The sequence below is a fragment of the Ambystoma mexicanum genome, chromosome 7q (genome assembly GCF_040938575.1).
Source record: "Ambystoma mexicanum isolate Mex_15411 chromosome 7q, UKY_AmexF1_1, whole genome shotgun sequence".
In the NCBI taxonomy this organism is placed as follows: Eukaryota; Metazoa; Chordata; class Amphibia; order Caudata; family Ambystomatidae; genus Ambystoma; species Ambystoma mexicanum.
The window spans coordinates 1,098,570,612-1,098,589,544 of record NC_090941.1 but is presented as its reverse complement, the minus strand read 5'-3'; the positions used below and the strand labels follow the sequence as shown (position 1 = coordinate 1,098,589,544).

The following is an 18,933-nucleotide window of genomic DNA, read 5'->3' as shown; positions in this document are numbered from 1 at the left end:
CGGGCGGCAGCGGCGGCCGGGAGCCAGTCTCACCCCTGCCCCCAAAACCCCAGGAGCTGGCTGGGCCTTCCTTAGGTTGGAGGGCCTGGGCGCGAAAGCAGAGCCCGGGCAGGGCAGGCTGGCTTCAAGAACTACCGGGGCACCTGATATCATGGGGCGCACAAGTCTGGGGTTAGGCACCTGTGCACTTCACCCCTCCAGTGAATGCTGGCCCTCTTGACCGCAGCAACATTCAGGGGCCCAACCTACACATGACACACATGACTTTCACATTTTTTTATTTCACCAATCCATCAGGCCTGTGGACCCCTGAACGGCCCAGGGCTGGCCCTCTTGACTGCAGCAAAATAAACTCTGCTGCACGAGCTTGGGCCCTGTGTGCAAACAACCTGACTCGCACACTAAACTCTTTCTTTCTTTCACCAATAAATCAGGGGAAAGCGCGAACGCAGTCCCCCACTACCAGAAATAATGCAGTCGAGAATCCCGCATTTGGGGACATCGCAGGGGTCAGCAAATCCGATGTGCAATGGAGGAGTCTCACCCTGGGAGCTCTGCCTTGCTGATCACAGATGCTCCCCTGCCAGGTAAGTATGAGTTGCGAGCCAGAGGGCAGGGCTTGGGCCTGTTCTGGAAGCCCCGCTAAGCGAGGGTGAGAAGGCCGGCCCTGACCCAGCCCCAGCCCTCCCGGAAGCCCTGAGCGTCTGCGGAGCTGCCTGTCCCACGTGCAGGGGGAAGCTCCGGCAGGCAGAGCCCAGCAGAAGAGGCACATTGTGGCACAGTTCATGTCTCCCACCAGGCCCTGCTCGGCCTGAGATTTGCATAAATTCGGACCTGGCTGCCAGCCAGCAGGCCCAGTCGGAAAGCGAGCAGGCCTGGCGCAGTGGGCCCACTGGCCCGTCGGCCCCAGGCGGGTCCATGGCCCTCCTGAGCCGACAGGTCACCCCGCTTAACAAGAGCGTCTCGGGTGGGGTGCCCCCCGCCAGGACACGGCAAGGCCCGATCGTGCCCGATCGGTGCTCGGACGGGGCGGGCGGCAGCGGCGGCCGGGAGCCAGTTTCACCCCTGCCCCCAAAACCCCAGGAGCTGGCTGGGCCTTCCTTAGGTTGGAGGGCCTGGGCGCGAAAGCAGAGCCCGGGCAGGGCAGGCTGGCTTCAAGAACTACCGGGGCACCTGATATCATGGGGCGCACAAGTCTGGGGTTAGGCACCTGTGCACTTCACCCCTCCAGTGAATGCTGGCCCTCTTGACCGCAGCAACATTCAGGGGCCCAACCTACACATGACACACATGACTTTCACATTTTTTTATTTCACCAATCCATCAGGCCTGTGGACCCCTGAACGGCCCAGGGCTGGCCCTCTTGACTGCAGCAAAATAAACTCTGCTGCACGAGCTTGGGCCCTGTGTGCAAACAACCTGACTCGCACACTAAACTCTTTCTTTCTTTCACCAATAAATCAGGGGAAAGCGCGAACGCAGTCCCCCACTACCAGAAATAATACAGTCGAGAATCCCGCATTTGGGGACATCGCAGGGGTCAGCAAATCCGATGTGCAATGGATGAGCCTCACCCTGGGAGCTCTGCCTTGCTGATCACAGATGCTCCCCTGCCAGGTAAGTATGAGTTGCGAGCCAGAGGGCAGGGCTTGGGCCTGTTCTGGAAGCCCCGCTAAGCGAGGGTGAGAAGGCCGGCCCTGACCCAGCCCCAGCCCTCCCGGAAGCCCTGAGCGTCTGCGGAGCTGCCTGTCCCACGTGCAGGGGGAAGCTCCGGCAGGCAGAGCCCAGCAGAAGAGGCACATTGTGGCACAGTTCATGTCTCCCACCAGGCCCTGCTCGGCCTGAGATTTGCATAAATTCGGACCTGGCTGCCAGCCAGCAGGCCCAGTCGGAAAGCGAGCAGGCCTGGCGCAGTGGGCCCACTGGCCCGTCGGCCCCAGGCGGGTCCATGGCCCTCCTGAGCCGACAGGTCACCCCGCTTAACAAGAGCGTCTCGGGTGGGGTGCCCCCCGCCAGGACACGGCAAGGCCCGATCGTGCCCGATCGGTGCTCGGACGGGGCGGGCGGCAGCGGCGGCCGGGAGCCAGTTTCACCCCTGCCCCCAAAACCCCAGGAGCTGGCTGGGCCTTCCTTAGGTTGGAGGGCCTGGGCGCGAAAGCAGAGCCCGGGCAGGGCAGGCTGGCTTCAAGAACTACCGGGGCACCTGATATCATGGGGCGCACAAGTCTGGGGTTAGGCACCTGTGCACTTCACCCCTCCAGTGAATGCTGGCCCTCTTGACCGCAGCAACATTCAGGGGCCCAACCTACACATGACACACATGACTTTCACATTTTTTTATTTCACCAATCCATCAGGCCTGTGGACCCCTGAACGGCCCAGGGCTGGCCCTCTTGACTGCAGCAAAATAAACTCTGCTGCACGAGCTTGGGCCCTGTGTGCAAACAACCTGACTCTGCACACTAAACTCTTTCTTTCTTTCACCAATAAATCAGGGGAAAGCGCGAACGCAGTCCCCCACTACCAGAAATAATGCAGTCGAGAATCCCGCATTTGGGGACATCGCAGGGGTCAGCAAATCCGATGTGCAATGGATGAGCCTCACCCTGGGAGCTCTGCCTTGCTGATCACAGATGCTCCCCTGCCAGGTAAGTATGAGTTGCGAGCCAGAGGGCAGGGCTTGGGCCTGTTCTGGAAGCCCCGCTAAGCGAGGGTGAGAAGGCCGGCCCTGACCCAGCCCCAGCCCTCCCGGAAGCCCTGAGCGTCTGCGGAGCTGCCTGTCCCACGTGCAGGGGGAAGCTCCGGCAGGCAGAGCCCAGCAGAAGAGGCACATTGTGGCACAGTTCATGTCTCCCACCAGGCCCTGCTCGGCCTGAGATTTGCATAAATTCGGACCTGGCTGCCAGCCAGCAGGCCCAGTCGGAAAGCGAGCAGGCCTGGCGCAGTGGGCCCACTGGCCCGTCGGCCCCAGGCGGGTCCATGGCCCTCCTGAGCCGACAGGTCACCCCGCTTAACAAGAGCGTCTCGGGTGGGGTGCCCCCCGCCAGGACACGGCAAGGCCCGATCGTGCCCGATCGGTGCTCGGACGGGGCGGGCGGCAGCGGCGGCCGGGAGCCAGTTTCACCCCTGCCCCCAAAACCCCAGGAGCTGGCTGGGCCTTCCTTAGGTTGGAGGGCCTGGGCGCGAAAGCAGAGCCCGGGCAGGGCAGGCTGGCTTCAAGAACTACCGGGGCACCTGATATCATGGGGCGCACAAGTCTGGGGTTAGGCACCTGTGCACTTCACCCCTCCAGTGAATGCTGGCCCTCTTGACCGCAGCAACATTCAGGGGCCCAACCTACACATGACACACATGACTTTCACATTTTTTTATTTCACCAATCCATCAGGCCTGTGGACCCCTGAACGGCCCAGGGCTGGCCCTCTTGACTGCAGCAAAATAAACTCTGCTGCACGAGCTTGGGCCCTGTGTGCAAACAACCTGACTCTGCACACTAAACTCTTTCTTTCTTTCACCAATAAATCAGGGGAAAGCGCGAACGCAGTCCCCCACTACCAGAAATAATGCAGTCGAGAATCCCGCATTTGGGGACATCGCAGGGGTCAGCAAATCCGATGTGCAATGGATGAGCCTCACCCTGGGAGCTCTGCCTTGCTGATCACAGATGCTCCCCTGCCAGGTAAGTATGAGTTGCGAGCCAGAGGGCAGGGCTTGGGCCTGTTCTGGAAGCCCCGCTAAGCGAGGGTGAGAAGGCCGGCCCTGACCCAGCCCCAGCCCTCCCGGAAGCCCTGAGCGTCTGCGGAGCTGCCTGTCCCACGTGCAGGGGGAAGCTCCGGCAGGCAGAGCCCAGCAGAAGAGGCACATTGTGGCACAGTTCATGTCTCCCACCAGGCCCTGCTCGGCCTGAGATTTGCATAAATTCGGACCTGGCTGCCAGCCAGCAGGCCCAGTCGGAAAGCGAGCAGGCCTGGCGCAGTGGGCCCACTGGCCCGTCGGCCCCAGGCGGGTCCATGGCCCTCCTGAGCCGACAGGTCACCCCGCTTAACAAGAGCGTCTCGGGTGGGGTGCCCCCCGCCAGGACACGGCAAGGCCGTGAAGGCAAGGCCCGATCGTGCCCGATCGGTGCTCGGACGGGGCGGGCGGCAGCGGCGGCCGGGAGCCAGTCTCACCCCTGCCCCCAAAACCCCAGGAGCTGGCTGGGCCTTCCTTAGGTTGGAGGGCCTGGGCGCGAAAGCAGAGCCCGGGCAGGGCAGGCTGGCTTCAAGAACTACCGGGGCACCTGATATCATGGGGCGCACAAGTCTGGGGTTAGGCACCTGTGCACTTCACCCCTCCAGTGAATGCTGGCCCTCTTGACCGCAGCAACATTCAGGGGCCCAACCTACACATGACACACATGACTTTCACATTTTTTTATTTCACCAATCCATCAGGCCTGTGGACCCCTGAACGGCCCAGGGCTGGCCCTCTTGACTGCAGCAAAATAAACTCTGCTGCACGAGCTTGGGCCCTGTGTGCAAACAACCTGACTCGCACACTAAACTCTTTCTTTCTTTCACCAATAAATCAGGGGAAAGCGCGAACGCAGTCCCCCACTACCAGAAATAATGCAGTCGAGAATCCCGCATTTGGGGACATCGCAGGGGTCAGCAAATCCGATGTGCAATGGAGGAGTCTCACCCTGGGAGCTCTGCCTTGCTGATCACAGATGCTCCCCTGCCAGGTAAGTATGAGTTGCGAGCCAGAGGGCAGGGCTTGGGCCTGTTCTGGAAGCCCCGCTAAGCGAGGGTGAGAAGGCCGGCCCTGACCCAGCCCCAGCCCTCCCGGAAGCCCTGAGCGTCTGCGGAGCTGCCTGTCCCACGTGCAGGGGGAAGCTCCGGCAGGCAGAGCCCAGCAGAAGAGGCACATTGTGGCACAGTTCATGTCTCCCACCAGGCCCTGCTCGGCCTGAGATTTGCATAAATTCGGACCTGGCTGCCAGCCAGCAGGCCCAGTCGGAAAGCGAGCAGGCCTGGCGCAGTGGGCCCACTGGCCCGTCGGCCCCAGGCGGGTCCATGGCCCTCCTGAGCCGACAGGTCACCCCGCTTAACAAGAGCGTCTCGGGTGGGGTGCCCCCCGCCAGGACACGGCAAGGCCGTGAAGGCAAGGCCCGATCGGTGCTCGGACGGGGCGGGCGGCAGCGGCGGCCGGGAGCCAGTCTCACCCCTGCCCCCAAAACCCCAGGAGCTGGCCGGGCCTTCCTTAGGTTGGAGGGCCTGGGCGCGAAAGCAGAGCCCGGGCAGGGCAGGCTGGCTTCAAGAACTACCGGGGCACCTGATATCATGGGGCGCACAAGTCTGGGGTTAGGCACCTGTGCACTTCACCCCTCCAGTGAATGCTGGCCCTCTTGACCGCAGCAACATTCAGGGGCCCAACCTACACATGACACACATGACTTTCACATTTTTTTATTTCACCAATCCATCAGGCCTGTGGACCCCTGAACGGCCCAGGGCTGGCCCTCTTGACTGCAGCAAAATAAACTCTGCTGCACGAGCTTGGTCCCTGTGAGCAAACAACCTGACTCGCACACTAAACTCTTTCTTTCTTTCACCAATAAATCAGGGGAAAGCGCGAACGCAGTCCCCCACTACCAGAAATAATGCAGTCGAGAATCCCGCATTTGGGGACATCGCAGGGGTCAGCAAATCCGATGTGCAATGGATGAGCCTCACCCTGGGAGCTCTGCCTTGCTGATCACAGATGCTCCCCTGCCAGGTAAGTATGAGTTGCGAGCCAGAGGGCAGGGCTTGGGCCTGTTCTGGAAGCCCCGCTAAGCGAGGGTGAGAAGGCCGGCCCTGACCCAGCCCCAGCCCTCCCGGAAGCCCTGAGCGTCTGCGGAGCTGCCTGTCCCACGTGCAGGGGGAAGCTCCGGCAGGCAGAGCCCAGCAGAAGAGGCACATTGTGGCACAGTTCATGTCTCCCACCAGGCCCTGCTCGGCCTGAGATTTGCATAAATTCGGACCTGGCTGCCAGCCAGCAGGCCCAGTCGGAAAGCGAGCAGGCCTGGCGCAGTGGGCCCACTGGCCCGTCGGCCCCAGGCGGGTCCATGGCCCTCCTGAGCCGACAGGTCACCCCGCTTAACAAGAGCGTCTCGGGTGGGGTGCCCCCCGCCAGGACACGGCAAGGCCCGATCGTGCCCGATCGGTGCTCGGACGGGGCGGGCGGCAGCGGCGGCCGGGAGCCAGTTTCACCCCTGCCCCCAAAACCCCAGGAGCTGGCTGGGCCTTCCTTAGGTTGGAGGGCCTGGGCGCGAAAGCAGAGCCCGGGCAGGGCAGGCTGGCTTCAAGAACTACCGGGGCACCTGATATCATGGGGCGCACAAGTCTGGGGTTAGGCACCTGTGCACTTCACCCCTCCAGTGAATGCTGGCCCTCTTGACCGCAGCAACATTCAGGGGCCCAACCTACACATGACACACATGACTTTCACATTTTTTTATTTCACCAATCCATCAGGCCTGTGGACCCCTGAACGGCCCAGGGCTGGCCCTCTTGACTGCAGCAAAATAAACTCTGCTGCACGAGCTTGGGCCCTGTGTGCAAACAACCTGACTCGCACACTAAACTCTTTCTTTCTTTCACCAATAAATCAGGGGAAAGCGCGAACGCAGTCCCCCACTACCAGAAATAATGCAGTCGAGAATCCCGCATTTGGGGACATCGCAGGGGTCAGCAAATCCGATGTGCAATGGATGAGCCTCACCCTGGGAGCTCTGCCTTGCTGATCACAGATGCTCCCCTGCCAGGTAAGTATGAGTTGCGAGCCAGAGGGCAGGGCTTGGGCCTGTTCTGGAAGCCCCGCTAAGCGAGGGTGAGAAGGCCGGCCCTGACCCAGCCCCAGCCCTCCCGGAAGCCCTGAGCGTCTGCGGAGCTGCCTGTCCCACGTGCAGGGGGAAGCTCCGGCAGGCAGAGCCCAGCAGAAGAGGCACATTGTGGCACAGTTCATGTCTCCCACCAGGCCCTGCTCGGCCTGAGATTTGCATAAATTCGGACCTGGCTGCCAGCCAGCAGGCCCAGTCGGAAAGCGAGCAGGCCTGGCGCAGTGGGCCCACTGGCCCGTCGGCCCCAGGCGGGTCCATGGCCCTCCTGAGCCGACAGGTCACCCCGCTTAACAAGAGCGTCTCGGGTGGGGTGCCCCCCGCCAGGACACGGCAAGGCCCGATCGTGCCCGATCGGTGCTCGGACGGGGCGGGCGGCAGCGGCGGCCGGGAGCCAGTTTCACCCCTGCCCCCAAAACCCCAGGAGCTGGCTGGGCCTTCCTTAGGTTGGAGGGCCTGGGCGCGAAAGCAGAGCCCGGGCAGGGCAGGCTGGCTTCAAGAACTACCGGGGCACCTGATATCATGGGGCGCACAAGTCTGGGGTTAGGCACCTGTGCACTTCACCCCTCCAGTGAATGCTGGCCCTCTTGACCGCAGCAACATTCAGGGGCCCAACCTACACATGACACACATGACTTTCACATTTTTTTATTTCACCAATCCATCAGGCCTGTGGACCCCTGAACGGCCCAGGGCTGGCCCTCTTGACTGCAGCAAAATAAACTCTGCTGCACGAGCTTGGGCCCTGTGTGCAAACAACCTGACTCGCACACTAAACTCTTTCTTTCTTTCACCAATAAATCAGGGGAAAGCGCGAACGCAGTCCCCCACTACCAGAAATAATACAGTCGAGAATCCCGCATTTGGGGACATCGCAGGGGTCAGCAAATCCGATGTGCAATGGATGAGCCTCACCCTGGGAGCTCTGCCTTGCTGATCACAGATGCTCCCCTGCCAGGTAAGTATGAGTTGCGAGCCAGAGGGCAGGGCTTGGGCCTGTTCTGGAAGCCCCGCTAAGCGAGGGTGAGAAGGCCGGCCCTGACCCAGCCCCAGCCCTCCCGGAAGCCCTGAGCGTCTGCGGAGCTGCCTGTCCCACGTGCAGGGGGAAGCTCCGGCAGGCAGAGCCCAGCAGAAGAGGCACATTGTGGCACAGTTCATGTCTCCCACCAGGCCCTGCTCGGCCTGAGATTTGCATAAATTCGGACCTGGCTGCCAGCCAGCAGGCCCAGTCGGAAAGCGAGCAGGCCTGGCGCAGTGGGCCCACTGGCCCGTCGGCCCCAGGCGGGTCCATGGCCCTCCTGAGCCGACAGGTCACCCCGCTTAACAAGAGCGTCTCGGGTGGGGTGCCCCCCGCCAGGACACGGCAAGGCCCGATCGTGCCCGATCGGTGCTCGGACGGGGCGGGCGGCAGCGGCGGCCGGGAGCCAGTTTCACCCCTGCCCCCAAAACCCCAGGAGCTGGCTGGGCCTTCCTTAGGTTGGAGGGCCTGGGCGCGAAAGCAGAGCCCGGGCAGGGCAGGCTGGCTTCAAGAACTACCGGGGCACCTGATATCATGGGGCGCACAAGTCTGGGGTTAGGCACCTGTGCACTTCACCCCTCCAGTGAATGCTGGCCCTCTTGACCGCAGCAACATTCAGGGGCCCAACCTACACATGACACACATGACTTTCACATTTTTTTATTTCACCAATCCATCAGGCCTGTGGACCCCTGAACGGCCCAGGGCTGGCCCTCTTGACTGCAGCAAAATAAACTCTGCTGCACGAGCTTGGGCCCTGTGTGCAAACAACCTGACTCGCACACTAAACTCTTTCTTTCTTTCACCAATAAATCAGGGGAAAGCGCGAACGCAGTCCCCCACTACCAGAAATAATGCAGTCGAGAATCCCGCATTTGGGGACATCGCAGGGGTCAGCAAATCCGATGTGCAATGGATGAGCCTCACCCTGGGAGCTCTGCCTTGCTGATCACAGATGCTCCCCTGCCAGGTAAGTATGAGTTGCGAGCCAGAGGGCAGGGCTTGGGCCTGTTCTGGAAGCCCCGCTAAGCGAGGGTGAGAAGGCCGGCCCTGACCCAGCCCCAGCCCTCCCGGAAGCCCTGAGCGTCTGCGGAGCTGCCTGTCCCACGTGCAGGGGGAAGCTCCGGCAGGCAGAGCCCAGCAGAAGAGGCACATTGTGGCACAGTTCATGTCTCCCACCAGGCCCTGCTCGGCCTGAGATTTGCATAAATTCGGACCTGGCTGCCAGCCAGCAGGCCCAGTCGGAAAGCGAGCAGGCCTGGCGCAGTGGGCCCACTGGCCCGTCGGCCCCAGGCGGGTCCATGGCCCTCCTGAGCCGACAGGTCACCCCGCTTAACAAGAGCGTCTCGGGTGGGGTGCCCCCCGCCAGGACACGGCAAGGCCGTGAAGGCAAGGCCCGATCGTGCCCGATCGGTGCTCGGACGGGGCGGGCGGCAGCGGCGGCCGGGAGCCAGTCTCACCCCTGCCCCCAAAACCCCAGGAGCTGGCTGGGCCTTCCTTAGGTTGGAGGGCCTGGGCGCGAAAGCAGAGCCCGGGCAGGGCAGGCTGGCTTCAAGAACTACCGGGGCACCTGATATCATGGGGCGCACAAGTCTGGGGTTAGGCACCTGTGCACTTCACCCCTCCAGTGAATGCTGGCCCTCTTGACCGCAGCAACATTCAGGGGCCCAACCTACACATGACACACATGACTTTCACATTTTTTTATTTCACCAATCCATCAGGCCTGTGGACCCCTGAACGGCCCAGGGCTGGCCCTCTTGACTGCAGCAAAATAAACTCTGCTGCACGAGCTTGGGCCCTGTGTGCAAACAACCTGACTCGCACACTAAACTCTTTCTTTCTTTCACCAATAAATCAGGGGAAAGCGCGAACGCAGTCCCCCACTACCAGAAATAATGCAGTCGAGAATCCCGCATTTGGGGACATCGCAGGGGTCAGCAAATCCGATGTGCAATGGAGGAGTCTCACCCTGGGAGCTCTGCCTTGCTGATCACAGATGCTCCCCTGCCAGGTAAGTATGAGTTGCGAGCCAGAGGGCAGGGCTTGGGCCTGTTCTGGAAGCCCCGCTAAGCGAGGGTGAGAAGGCCGGCCCTGACCCAGCCCCAGCCCTCCCGGAAGCCCTGAGCGTCTGCGGAGCTGCCTGTCCCACGTGCAGGGGGAAGCTCCGGCAGGCAGAGCCCAGCAGAAGAGGCACATTGTGGCACAGTTCATGTCTCCCACCAGGCCCTGCTCGGCCTGAGATTTGCATAAATTCGGACCTGGCTGCCAGCCAGCAGGCCCAGTCGGAAAGCGAGCAGGCCTGGCGCAGTGGGCCCACTGGCCCGTCGGCCCCAGGCGGGTCCATGGCCCTCCTGAGCCGACAGGTCACCCCGCTTAACAAGAGCGTCTCGGGTGGGGTGCCCCCCGCCAGGACACGGCAAGGCCCGATCGTGCCCGATCGGTGCTCGGACGGGGCGGGCGGCAGCGGCGGCCGGGAGCCAGTTTCACCCCTGCCCCCAAAACCCCAGGAGCTGGCTGGGCCTTCCTTAGGTTGGAGGGCCTGGGCGCGAAAGCAGAGCCCGGGCAGGGCAGGCTGGCTTCAAGAACTACCGGGGCACCTGATATCATGGGGCGCACAAGTCTGGGGTTAGGCACCTGTGCACTTCACCCCTCCAGTGAATGCTGGCCCTCTTGACCGCAGCAACATTCAGGGGCCCAACCTACACATGACACACATGACTTTCACATTTTTTTATTTCACCAATCCATCAGGCCTGTGGACCCCTGAACGGCCCAGGGCTGGCCCTCTTGACTGCAGCAAAATAAACTCTGCTGCACGAGCTTGGGCCCTGTGTGCAAACAACCTGACTCGCACACTAAACTCTTTCTTTCTTTCACCAATAAATCAGGGGAAAGCGCGAACGCAGTCCCCCACTACCAGAAATAATACAGTCGAGAATCCCGCATTTGGGGACATCGCAGGGGTCAGCAAATCCGATGTGCAATGGATGAGCCTCACCCTGGGAGCTCTGCCTTGCTGATCACAGATGATCCCCTGCCAGGTAAGTATGAGTTGCGAGCCAGAGGGCAGGGCTTGGGCCTGTTCTGGAAGCCCCGCTAAGCGAGGGTGAGAAGGCCGGCCCTGACCCAGCCCCAGCCCTCCCGGAAGCCCTGAGCGTCTGCGGAGCTGCCTGTCCCACGTGCAGGGGGAAGCTCCGGCAGGCAGAGCCCAGCAGAAGAGGCACATTGTGGCACAGTTCATGTCTCCCACCAGGCCCTGCTCGGCCTGAGATTTGCATAAATTCGGACCTGGCTGCCAGCCAGCAGGCCCAGTCGGAAAGCGAGCAGGCCTGGCGCAGTGGGCCCACTGGCCCGTCGGCCCCAGGCGGGTCCATGGCCCTCCTGAGCCGACAGGTCACCCCGCTTAACAAGAGCGTCTCGGGTGGGGTGCCCCCCGCCAGGACACGGCAAGGCCCGATCGTGCCCGATCGGTGCTCGGACGGGGCGGGCGGCAGCGGCGGCCGGGAGCCAGTTTCACCCCTGCCCCCAAAACCCCAGGAGCTGGCTGGGCCTTCCTTAGGTTGGAGGGCCTGGGCGCGAAAGCAGAGCCCGGGCAGGGCAGGCTGGCTTCAAGAACTACCGGGGCACCTGATATCATGGGGCGCACAAGTCTGGGGTTAGGCACCTGTGCACTTCACCCCTCCAGTGAATGCTGGCCCTCTTGACCGCAGCAACATTCAGGGGCCCAACCTACACATGACACACATGACTTTCACATTTTTTTATTTCACCAATCCATCAGGCCTGTGGACCCCTGAACGGCCCAGGGCTGGCCCTCTTGACTGCAGCAAAATAAACTCTGCTGCACGAGCTTGGGCCCTGTGTGCAAACAACCTGACTCTGCACACTAAACTCTTTCTTTCTTTCACCAATAAATCAGGGGAAAGCGCGAACGCAGTCCCCCACTACCAGAAATAATGCAGTCGAGAATCCCGCATTTGGGGACATCGCAGGGGTCAGCAAATCCGATGTGCAATGGATGAGCCTCACCCTGGGAGCTCTGCCTTGCTGATCACAGATGCTCCCCTGCCAGGTAAGTATGAGTTGCGAGCCAGAGGGCAGGGCTTGGGCCTGTTCTGGAAGCCCCGCTAAGCGAGGGTGAGAAGGCCGGCCCTGACCCAGCCCCAGCCCTCCCGGAAGCCCTGAGCGTCTGCGGAGCTGCCTGTCCCACGTGCAGGGGGAAGCTCCGGCAGGCAGAGCCCAGCAGAAGAGGCACATTGTGGCACAGTTCATGTCTCCCACCAGGCCCTGCTCGGCCTGAGATTTGCATAAATTCGGACCTGGCTGCCAGCCAGCAGGCCCAGTCGGAAAGCGAGCAGGCCTGGCGCAGTGGGCCCACTGGCCCGTCGGCCCCAGGCGGGTCCATGGCCCTCCTGAGCCGACAGGTCACCCCGCTTAACAAGAGCGTCTCGGGTGGGGTGCCCCCCGCCAGGACACGGCAAGGCCCGATCGTGCCCGATCGGTGCTCGGACGGGGCGGGCGGCAGCGGCGGCCGGGAGCCAGTTTCACCCCTGCCCCCAAAACCCCAGGAGCTGGCTGGGCCTTCCTTAGGTTGGAGGGCCTGGGCGCGAAAGCAGAGCCCGGGCAGGGCAGGCTGGCTTCAAGAACTACCGGGGCACCTGATATCATGGGGCGCACAAGTCTGGGGTTAGGCACCTGTGCACTTCACCCCTCCAGTGAATGCTGGCCCTCTTGACCGCAGCAACATTCAGGGGCCCAACCTACACATGACACACATGACTTTCACATTTTTTTATTTCACCAATCCATCAGGCCTGTGGACCCCTGAACGGCCCAGGGCTGGCCCTCTTGACTGCAGCAAAATAAACTCTGCTGCACGAGCTTGGGCCCTGTGTGCAAACAACCTGACTCGCACACTAAACTCTTTCTTTCTTTCACCAATAAATCAGGGGAAAGCGCGAACGCAGTCCCCCACTACCAGAAATAATGCAGTCGAGAATCCCGCATTTGGGGACATCGCAGGGGTCAGCAAATCCGATGTGCAATGGAGGAGTCTCACCCTGGGAGCTCTGCCTTGCTGATCACAGATGCTCCCCTGCCAGGTAAGTATGAGTTGCGAGCCAGAGGGCAGGGCTTGGGCCTGTTCTGGAAGCCCCGCTAAGCGAGGGTGAGAAGGCCGGCCCTGACCCAGCCCCAGCCCTCCCGGAAGCCCTGAGCGTCTGCGGAGCTGCCTGTCCCACGTGCAGGGGGAAGCTCCGGCAGGCAGAGCCCAGCAGAAGAGGCACATTGTGGCACAGTTCATGTCTCCCACCAGGCCCTGCTCGGCCTGAGATTTGCATAAATTCGGACCTGGCTGCCAGCCAGCAGGCCCAGTCGGAAAGCGAGCAGGCCTGGCGCAGTGGGCCCACTGGCCCGTCGGCCCCAGGCGGGTCCATGGCCCTCCTGAGCCGACAGGTCACCCCGCTTAACAAGAGCGTCTCGGGTGGGGTGCCCCCCGCCAGGACACGGCAAGGCCCGATCGTGCCCGATCGGTGCTCGGACGGGGCGGGCGGCAGCGGCGGCCGGGAGCCAGTTTCACCCCTGCCCCCAAAACCCCAGGAGCTGGCTGGGCCTTCCTTAGGTTGGAGGGCCTGGGCGCGAAAGCAGAGCCCGGGCAGGGCAGGCTGGCTTCAAGAACTACCGGGGCACCTGATATCATGGGGCGCACAAGTCTGGGGTTAGGCACCTGTGCACTTCACCCCTCCAGTGAATGCTGGCCCTCTTGACCGCAGCAACATTCAGGGGCCCAACCTACACATGACACACATGACTTTCACATTTTTTTATTTCACCAATCCATCAGGCCTGTGGACCCCTGAACGGCCCAGGGCTGGCCCTCTTGACTGCAGCAAAATAAACTCTGCTGCACGAGCTTGGGCCCTGTGTGCAAACAACCTGACTCGCACACTAAACTCTTTCTTTCTTTCACCAATAAATCAGGGGAAAGCGCGAACGCAGTCCCCCACTACCAGAAATAATACAGTCGAGAATCCCGCATTTGGGGACATCGCAGGGGTCAGCAAATCCGATGTGCAATGGATGAGCCTCACCCTGGGAGCTCTGCCTTGCTGATCACAGATGCTCCCCTGCCAGGTAAGTATGAGTTGCGAGCCAGAGGGCAGGGCTTGGGCCTGTTCTGGAAGCCCCGCTAAGCGAGGGTGAGAAGGCCGGCCCTGACCCAGCCCCAGCCCTCCCGGAAGCCCTGAGCGTCTGCGGAGCTGCCTGTCCCACGTGCAGGGGGAAGCTCCGGCAGGCAGAGCCCAGCAGAAGAGGCACATTGTGGCACAGTTCATGTCTCCCACCAGGCCCTGCTCGGCCTGAGATTTGCATAAATTCGGACCTGGCTGCCAGCCAGCAGGCCCAGTCGGAAAGCGAGCAGGCCTGGCGCAGTGGGCCCACTGGCCCGTCGGCCCCAGGCGGGTCCATGGCCCTCCTGAGCCGACAGGTCACCCCGCTTAACAAGAGCGTCTCGGGTGGGGTGCCCCCCGCCAGGACACGGCAAGGCCCGATCGTGCCCGATCGGTGCTCGGACGGGGCGGGCGGCAGCGGCGGCCGGGAGCCAGTTTCACCCCTGCCCCCAAAACCCCAGGAGCTGGCTGGGCCTTCCTTAGGTTGGAGGGCCTGGGCGCGAAAGCAGAGCCCGGGCAGGGCAGGCTGGCTTCAAGAACTACCGGGGCACCTGATATCATGGGGCGCACAAGTCTGGGGTTAGGCACCTGTGCACTTCACCCCTCCAGTGAATGCTGGCCCTCTTGACCGCAGCAACATTCAGGGGCCCAACCTACACATGACACACATGACTTTCACATTTTTTTATTTCACCAATCCATCAGGCCTGTGGACCCCTGAACGGCCCAGGGCTGGCCCTCTTGACTGCAGCAAAATAAACTCTGCTGCACGAGCTTGGGCCCTGTGTGCAAACAACCTGACTCGCACACTAAACTCTTTCTTTCTTTCACCAATAAATCAGGGGAAAGCGCGAACGCAGTCCCCCACTACCAGAAATAATGCAGTCGAGAATCCCGCATTTGGGGACATCGCAGGGGTCAGCAAATCCGATGTGCAATGGATGAGCCTCACCCTGGGAGCTCTGCCTTGCTGATCACAGATGCTCCCCTGCCAGGTAAGTATGAGTTGCGAGCCAGAGGGCAGGGCTTGGGCCTGTTCTGGAAGCCCCGCTAAGCGAGGGTGAGAAGGCCGGCCCTGACCCAGCCCCAGCCCTCCCGGAAGCCCTGAGCGTCTGCGGAGCTGCCTGTCCCACGTGCAGGGGGAAGCTCCGGCAGGCAGAGCCCAGCAGAAGAGGCACATTGTGGCACAGTTCATGTCTCCCACCAGGCCCTGCTCGGCCTGAGATTTGCATAAATTCGGACCTGGCTGCCAGCCAGCAGGCCCAGTCGGAAAGCGAGCAGGCCTGGCGCAGTGGGCCCACTGGCCCGTCGGCCCCAGGCGGGTCCATGGCCCTCCTGAGCCGACAGGTCACCCCGCTTAACAAGAGCGTCTCGGGTGGGGTGCCCCCCGCCAGGACACGGCAAGGCCGTGAAGGCAAGGCCCGATCGTGTCCGATCGGTGCTCGGACGGGGCGGGCGGCAGCGGCGGCCGGGAGCCAGTCTCACCCCTGCCCCCAAAACCCCAGGAGCTGGCTGGGCCTTCCTTAGGTTGGAGGGCCTGGGCGCGAAAGCAGAGCCCGGGCAGGGCAGGCTGGCTTCAAGAACTACCGGGGCACCTGATATCATGGGGCGCACAAGTCTGGGGTTAGGCACCTGTGCACTTCACCCCTCCAGTGAATGCTGGCCCTCTTGACCGCAGCAACATTCAGGGGCCCAACCTACACATGACACACATGACTTTCACATTTTTTTATTTCACCAATCCATCAGGCCTGTGGACCCCTGAACGGCCCAGGGCTGGCCCTCTTGACTGCAGCAAAATAAACTCTGCTGCACGAGCTTGGGCCCTGTGTGCAAACAACCTGACTCTGCACACTAAACTCTTTCTTTCTTTCACCAATAAATCAGGGGAAAGCGCGAACGCAGTCCCCCACTACCAGAAATAATGCAGTCGAGAATCCCGCATTTGGGGACATCGCAGGGGTCAGCAAATCCGATGTGCAATGGATGAGCCTCACCCTGGGAGCTCTGCCTTGCTGATCACAGATGCTCCCCTGCCAGGTAAGTATGAGTTGCGAGCCAGAGGGCAGGGCTTGGGCCTGTTCTGGAAGCCCCGCTAAGCGAGGGTGAGAAGGCCGGCCCTGACCCAGCCCCAGCCCTCCCGGAAGCCCTGAGCGTCTGCGGAGCTGCCTGTCCCACGTGCAGGGGGAAGCTCCGGCAGGCAGAGCCCAGCAGAAGAGGCACATTGTGGCACAGTTCATGTCTCCCACCAGGCCCTGCTCGGCCTGAGATTTGCATAAATTCGGACCTGGCTGCCAGCCAGCAGGCCCAGTCGGAAAGCGAGCAGGCCTGGCGCAGTGGGCCCACTGGCCCGTCGGCCCCAGGCGGGTCCATGGCCCTCCTGAGCCGACAGGTCACCCCGCTTAACAAGAGCGTCTCGGGTGGGGTGCCCCCCGCCAGGACACGGCAAGGCCGTGAAGGCAAGGCCCGATCGTGCCCGATCGGTGCTCGGACGGGGCGGGCGGCAGCGGCGGCCGGGAGCCAGTCTCACCCCTGCCCCCAAAACCCCAGGAGCTGGCTGGGCCTTCCTTAGGTTGGAGGGCCTGGGCGCGAAAGCAGAGCCCGGGCAGGGCAGGCTGGCTTCAAGAACTACCGGGGCACCTGATATCATGGGGCGCACAAGTCTGGGGTTAGGCACCTGTGCACTTCACCCCTCCAGTGAATGCTGGCCCTCTTGACCGCAGCAACATTCAGGGGCCCAACCTACACATGACACACATGACTTTCACATTTTTTTATTTCACCAATCCATCAGGCCTGTGGACCCCTGAACGGCCCAGGGCTGGCCCTCTTGACTGCAGCAAAATAAACTCTGCTGCACGAGCTTGGGCCCTGTGTGCAAACAACCTGACTCGCACACTAAACTCTTTCTTTCTTTCACCAATAAATCAGGGGAAAGCGCGAACGCAGTCCCCCACTACCAGAAATAATGCAGTCGAGAATCCCGCATTTGGGGACATCGCAGGGGTCAGCAAATCCGATGTGCAATGGAGGAGTCTCACCCTGGGAGCTCTGCCTTGCTGATCACAGATGCTCCCCTGCCAGGTAAGTATGAGTTGCGAGCCAGAGGGCAGGGCTTGGGCCTGTTCTGGAAGCCCCGCTAAGCGAGGGTGAGAAGGCCGGCCCTGACCCAGCCCCAGCCCTCCCGGAAGCCCTGAGCGTCTGCGGAGCTGCCTGTCCCACGTGCAGGGGGAAGCTCCGGCAGGCAGAGCCCAGCAGAAGAGGCACATTGTGGCACAGTTCATGTCTCCCACCAGGCCCTGCTCGGCCTGAGATTTGCATAAATTCGGACCTGGCTGCCAGCCAGCAGGCCCAGTCGGAAAGCGAGCAGGCCTGGCGCAGTGGGCCCACTGGCCCGTCGGCCCCAGGCGGGTCCATGGCCCTCCTGAGCCGACAGGTCACCCCGCTTAACAAGAGCGTCTCGGGTGGGGTGCCCCCCGCCAGGACACGGCAAGGCCGTGAAGGCAAGGCCCGATCGGTGCTCGGACGGGGCGGGCGGCAGCGGCGGCCGGGAGCCAGTCTCACCCCTGCCCCCAAAACCCCAGGAGCTGGCCGGGCCTTCCTTAGGTTGGAGGGCCTGGGCGCGAAAGCAGAGCCCGGGCAGGGCAGGCTGGCTTCAAGAACTACCGGGGCACCTGATATCATGGGGCGCACAAGTCTGGGGTTAGGCACCTGTGCACTTCACCCCTCCAGTGAATGCTGGCCCTCTTGACCGCAGCAACATTCAGGGGCCCAACCTACACATGACACACATGACTTTCACATTTTTTTATTTCACCAATCCATCAGGCCTGTGGACCCCTGAACGGCCCAGGGCTGGCCCTCTTGACTGCAGCAAAATAAACTCTGCTGCACGAGCTTGGGCCCTGTGAGCAAACAACCTGACTCGCACACTAAACTCTTTCTTTCTTTCACCAATAAATCAGGGGAAAGCGCGAACGCAGTCCCCCACTACCAGAAATAATGCAGTCGAGAATCCCGCATTTGGGGACATCGCAGGGGTCAGCAAATCCGATGTGCAATGGATGAGCCTCACCCTGGGAGCTCTGCCTTGCTGATCACAGATGCTCCCCTGCCAGGTAAGTATGAGTTGCGAGCCAGAGGGCAGGGCTTGGGCCTGTTCTGGAAGCCCCGCTAAGCGAGGGTGAGAAGGCCGGCCCTGACCCAGCCCCAGCCCTCCCGGAAGCCCTGAGCGTCTGCGGAGCTGCCTGTCCCACGTGCAGGGGGAAGCTCCGGCAGGCAGAGCCCAGCAGAAGAGGCACATTGTGGCACAGTTCATGTCTCCCACCAGGCCCTGCTCGGCCTGAGATTTGCATAAATTCGGACCTGGCTGCCAGCCAGCAGGCCCAGTCGGAAAGCGAGCAGGCCTGGCGCAGTGGGCCCACTGGCCCGTCGGCCCCAGGCGGGTCCATGGCCCTCCTGAGCCGACAGGTCACCCCGCTTAACAAGAGCGTCTCGGGTGGGGTGCCCCCCGCCAGGACACGGCAAGGCCCGATCGTGCCCGATCGGTGCTCGGACGGGGCGGGCGGCAGCGGCGGCCGGGAGCCAGTTTCACCCCTGCCCCCAAAACCCCAGGAGCTGGCTGGGCCTTCCTTAGGTTGGAGGGCCTGGGCGCGAAAGCAGAGCCCGGGCAGGGCAGGCTGGCTTCAAGAACTACCGGGGCACCTGATATCATGGGGCGCACAAGTCTGGGGTTAGGCACCTGTGCACTTCACCCCTCCAGTGAATGCTGGCCCTCTTGACCGCAGCAACATTCAGGGGCCCAACCTACACATGACACACATGACTTTCACATTTTTTTATTTCACCAATCCATCAGGCCTGTGGACCCCTGAACGGCCCAGGGC

General features: G+C 62.1%; 18 non-coding genes across 18 annotated transcripts; all 18 read right to left on the bottom strand.

Moving 5' to 3' along the window:
• Positions 1 to 431: 431 nt before the first annotated feature.
• On the bottom strand, positions 432 to 595 carry LOC138529494 (U1 spliceosomal RNA). The gene has a single exon (XR_011284830.1). It is a non-coding gene; the product is annotated as a U1 spliceosomal RNA (small nuclear RNA).
• An 866-nt stretch (positions 596 to 1,461) lies between these two features.
• LOC138529372 (U1 spliceosomal RNA) lies at positions 1,462 to 1,625 on the bottom strand. The gene has a single exon (XR_011284709.1). It is a non-coding gene; the product is annotated as a U1 spliceosomal RNA (small nuclear RNA).
• Positions 1,626 to 2,492: 867 nt separating this feature from the next.
• Positions 2,493 to 2,656, bottom strand: LOC138529167 (U1 spliceosomal RNA). The gene has a single exon (XR_011284507.1). It is a non-coding gene; the product is annotated as a U1 spliceosomal RNA (small nuclear RNA).
• An 867-nt stretch (positions 2,657 to 3,523) lies between these two features.
• On the bottom strand, positions 3,524 to 3,687 carry LOC138529166 (U1 spliceosomal RNA). Its single transcript, XR_011284506.1, has one exon. It is a non-coding gene; the product is annotated as a U1 spliceosomal RNA (small nuclear RNA).
• Positions 3,688 to 4,567: 880 nt separating this feature from the next.
• LOC138529493 (U1 spliceosomal RNA) lies at positions 4,568 to 4,731 on the bottom strand. Its single transcript, XR_011284829.1, has one exon. It is a non-coding gene; the product is annotated as a U1 spliceosomal RNA (small nuclear RNA).
• Positions 4,732 to 5,601: 870 nt separating this feature from the next.
• LOC138529165 (U1 spliceosomal RNA) lies at positions 5,602 to 5,765 on the bottom strand. Its single transcript, XR_011284505.1, has one exon. It is a non-coding gene; the product is annotated as a U1 spliceosomal RNA (small nuclear RNA).
• Positions 5,766 to 6,631: 866 nt separating this feature from the next.
• LOC138529164 (U1 spliceosomal RNA) lies at positions 6,632 to 6,795 on the bottom strand. Its single transcript, XR_011284504.1, has one exon. It is a non-coding gene; the product is annotated as a U1 spliceosomal RNA (small nuclear RNA).
• An 866-nt stretch (positions 6,796 to 7,661) lies between these two features.
• Positions 7,662 to 7,825, bottom strand: LOC138529371 (U1 spliceosomal RNA). The gene has a single exon (XR_011284708.1). It is a non-coding gene; the product is annotated as a U1 spliceosomal RNA (small nuclear RNA).
• Positions 7,826 to 8,691: 866 nt separating this feature from the next.
• LOC138529163 (U1 spliceosomal RNA) lies at positions 8,692 to 8,855 on the bottom strand. Its single transcript, XR_011284503.1, has one exon. It is a non-coding gene; the product is annotated as a U1 spliceosomal RNA (small nuclear RNA).
• Positions 8,856 to 9,735: 880 nt separating this feature from the next.
• On the bottom strand, positions 9,736 to 9,899 carry LOC138529491 (U1 spliceosomal RNA). The gene has a single exon (XR_011284827.1). It is a non-coding gene; the product is annotated as a U1 spliceosomal RNA (small nuclear RNA).
• An 866-nt stretch (positions 9,900 to 10,765) lies between these two features.
• On the bottom strand, positions 10,766 to 10,929 carry LOC138529477 (U1 spliceosomal RNA). Its single transcript, XR_011284813.1, has one exon. It is a non-coding gene; the product is annotated as a U1 spliceosomal RNA (small nuclear RNA).
• Positions 10,930 to 11,796: 867 nt separating this feature from the next.
• LOC138529162 (U1 spliceosomal RNA) lies at positions 11,797 to 11,960 on the bottom strand. The gene has a single exon (XR_011284502.1). It is a non-coding gene; the product is annotated as a U1 spliceosomal RNA (small nuclear RNA).
• An 866-nt stretch (positions 11,961 to 12,826) lies between these two features.
• Positions 12,827 to 12,990, bottom strand: LOC138529490 (U1 spliceosomal RNA). Its single transcript, XR_011284826.1, has one exon. It is a non-coding gene; the product is annotated as a U1 spliceosomal RNA (small nuclear RNA).
• Positions 12,991 to 13,856: 866 nt separating this feature from the next.
• LOC138529370 (U1 spliceosomal RNA) lies at positions 13,857 to 14,020 on the bottom strand. Its single transcript, XR_011284707.1, has one exon. It is a non-coding gene; the product is annotated as a U1 spliceosomal RNA (small nuclear RNA).
• An 866-nt stretch (positions 14,021 to 14,886) lies between these two features.
• On the bottom strand, positions 14,887 to 15,050 carry LOC138529161 (U1 spliceosomal RNA). Its single transcript, XR_011284501.1, has one exon. It is a non-coding gene; the product is annotated as a U1 spliceosomal RNA (small nuclear RNA).
• An 881-nt stretch (positions 15,051 to 15,931) lies between these two features.
• On the bottom strand, positions 15,932 to 16,095 carry LOC138529160 (U1 spliceosomal RNA). The gene has a single exon (XR_011284500.1). It is a non-coding gene; the product is annotated as a U1 spliceosomal RNA (small nuclear RNA).
• Positions 16,096 to 16,975: 880 nt separating this feature from the next.
• LOC138529489 (U1 spliceosomal RNA) lies at positions 16,976 to 17,139 on the bottom strand. The gene has a single exon (XR_011284825.1). It is a non-coding gene; the product is annotated as a U1 spliceosomal RNA (small nuclear RNA).
• An 870-nt stretch (positions 17,140 to 18,009) lies between these two features.
• LOC138529158 (U1 spliceosomal RNA) lies at positions 18,010 to 18,173 on the bottom strand. The gene has a single exon (XR_011284498.1). It is a non-coding gene; the product is annotated as a U1 spliceosomal RNA (small nuclear RNA).
• Positions 18,174 to 18,933: the final 760 nt, after the last annotated feature.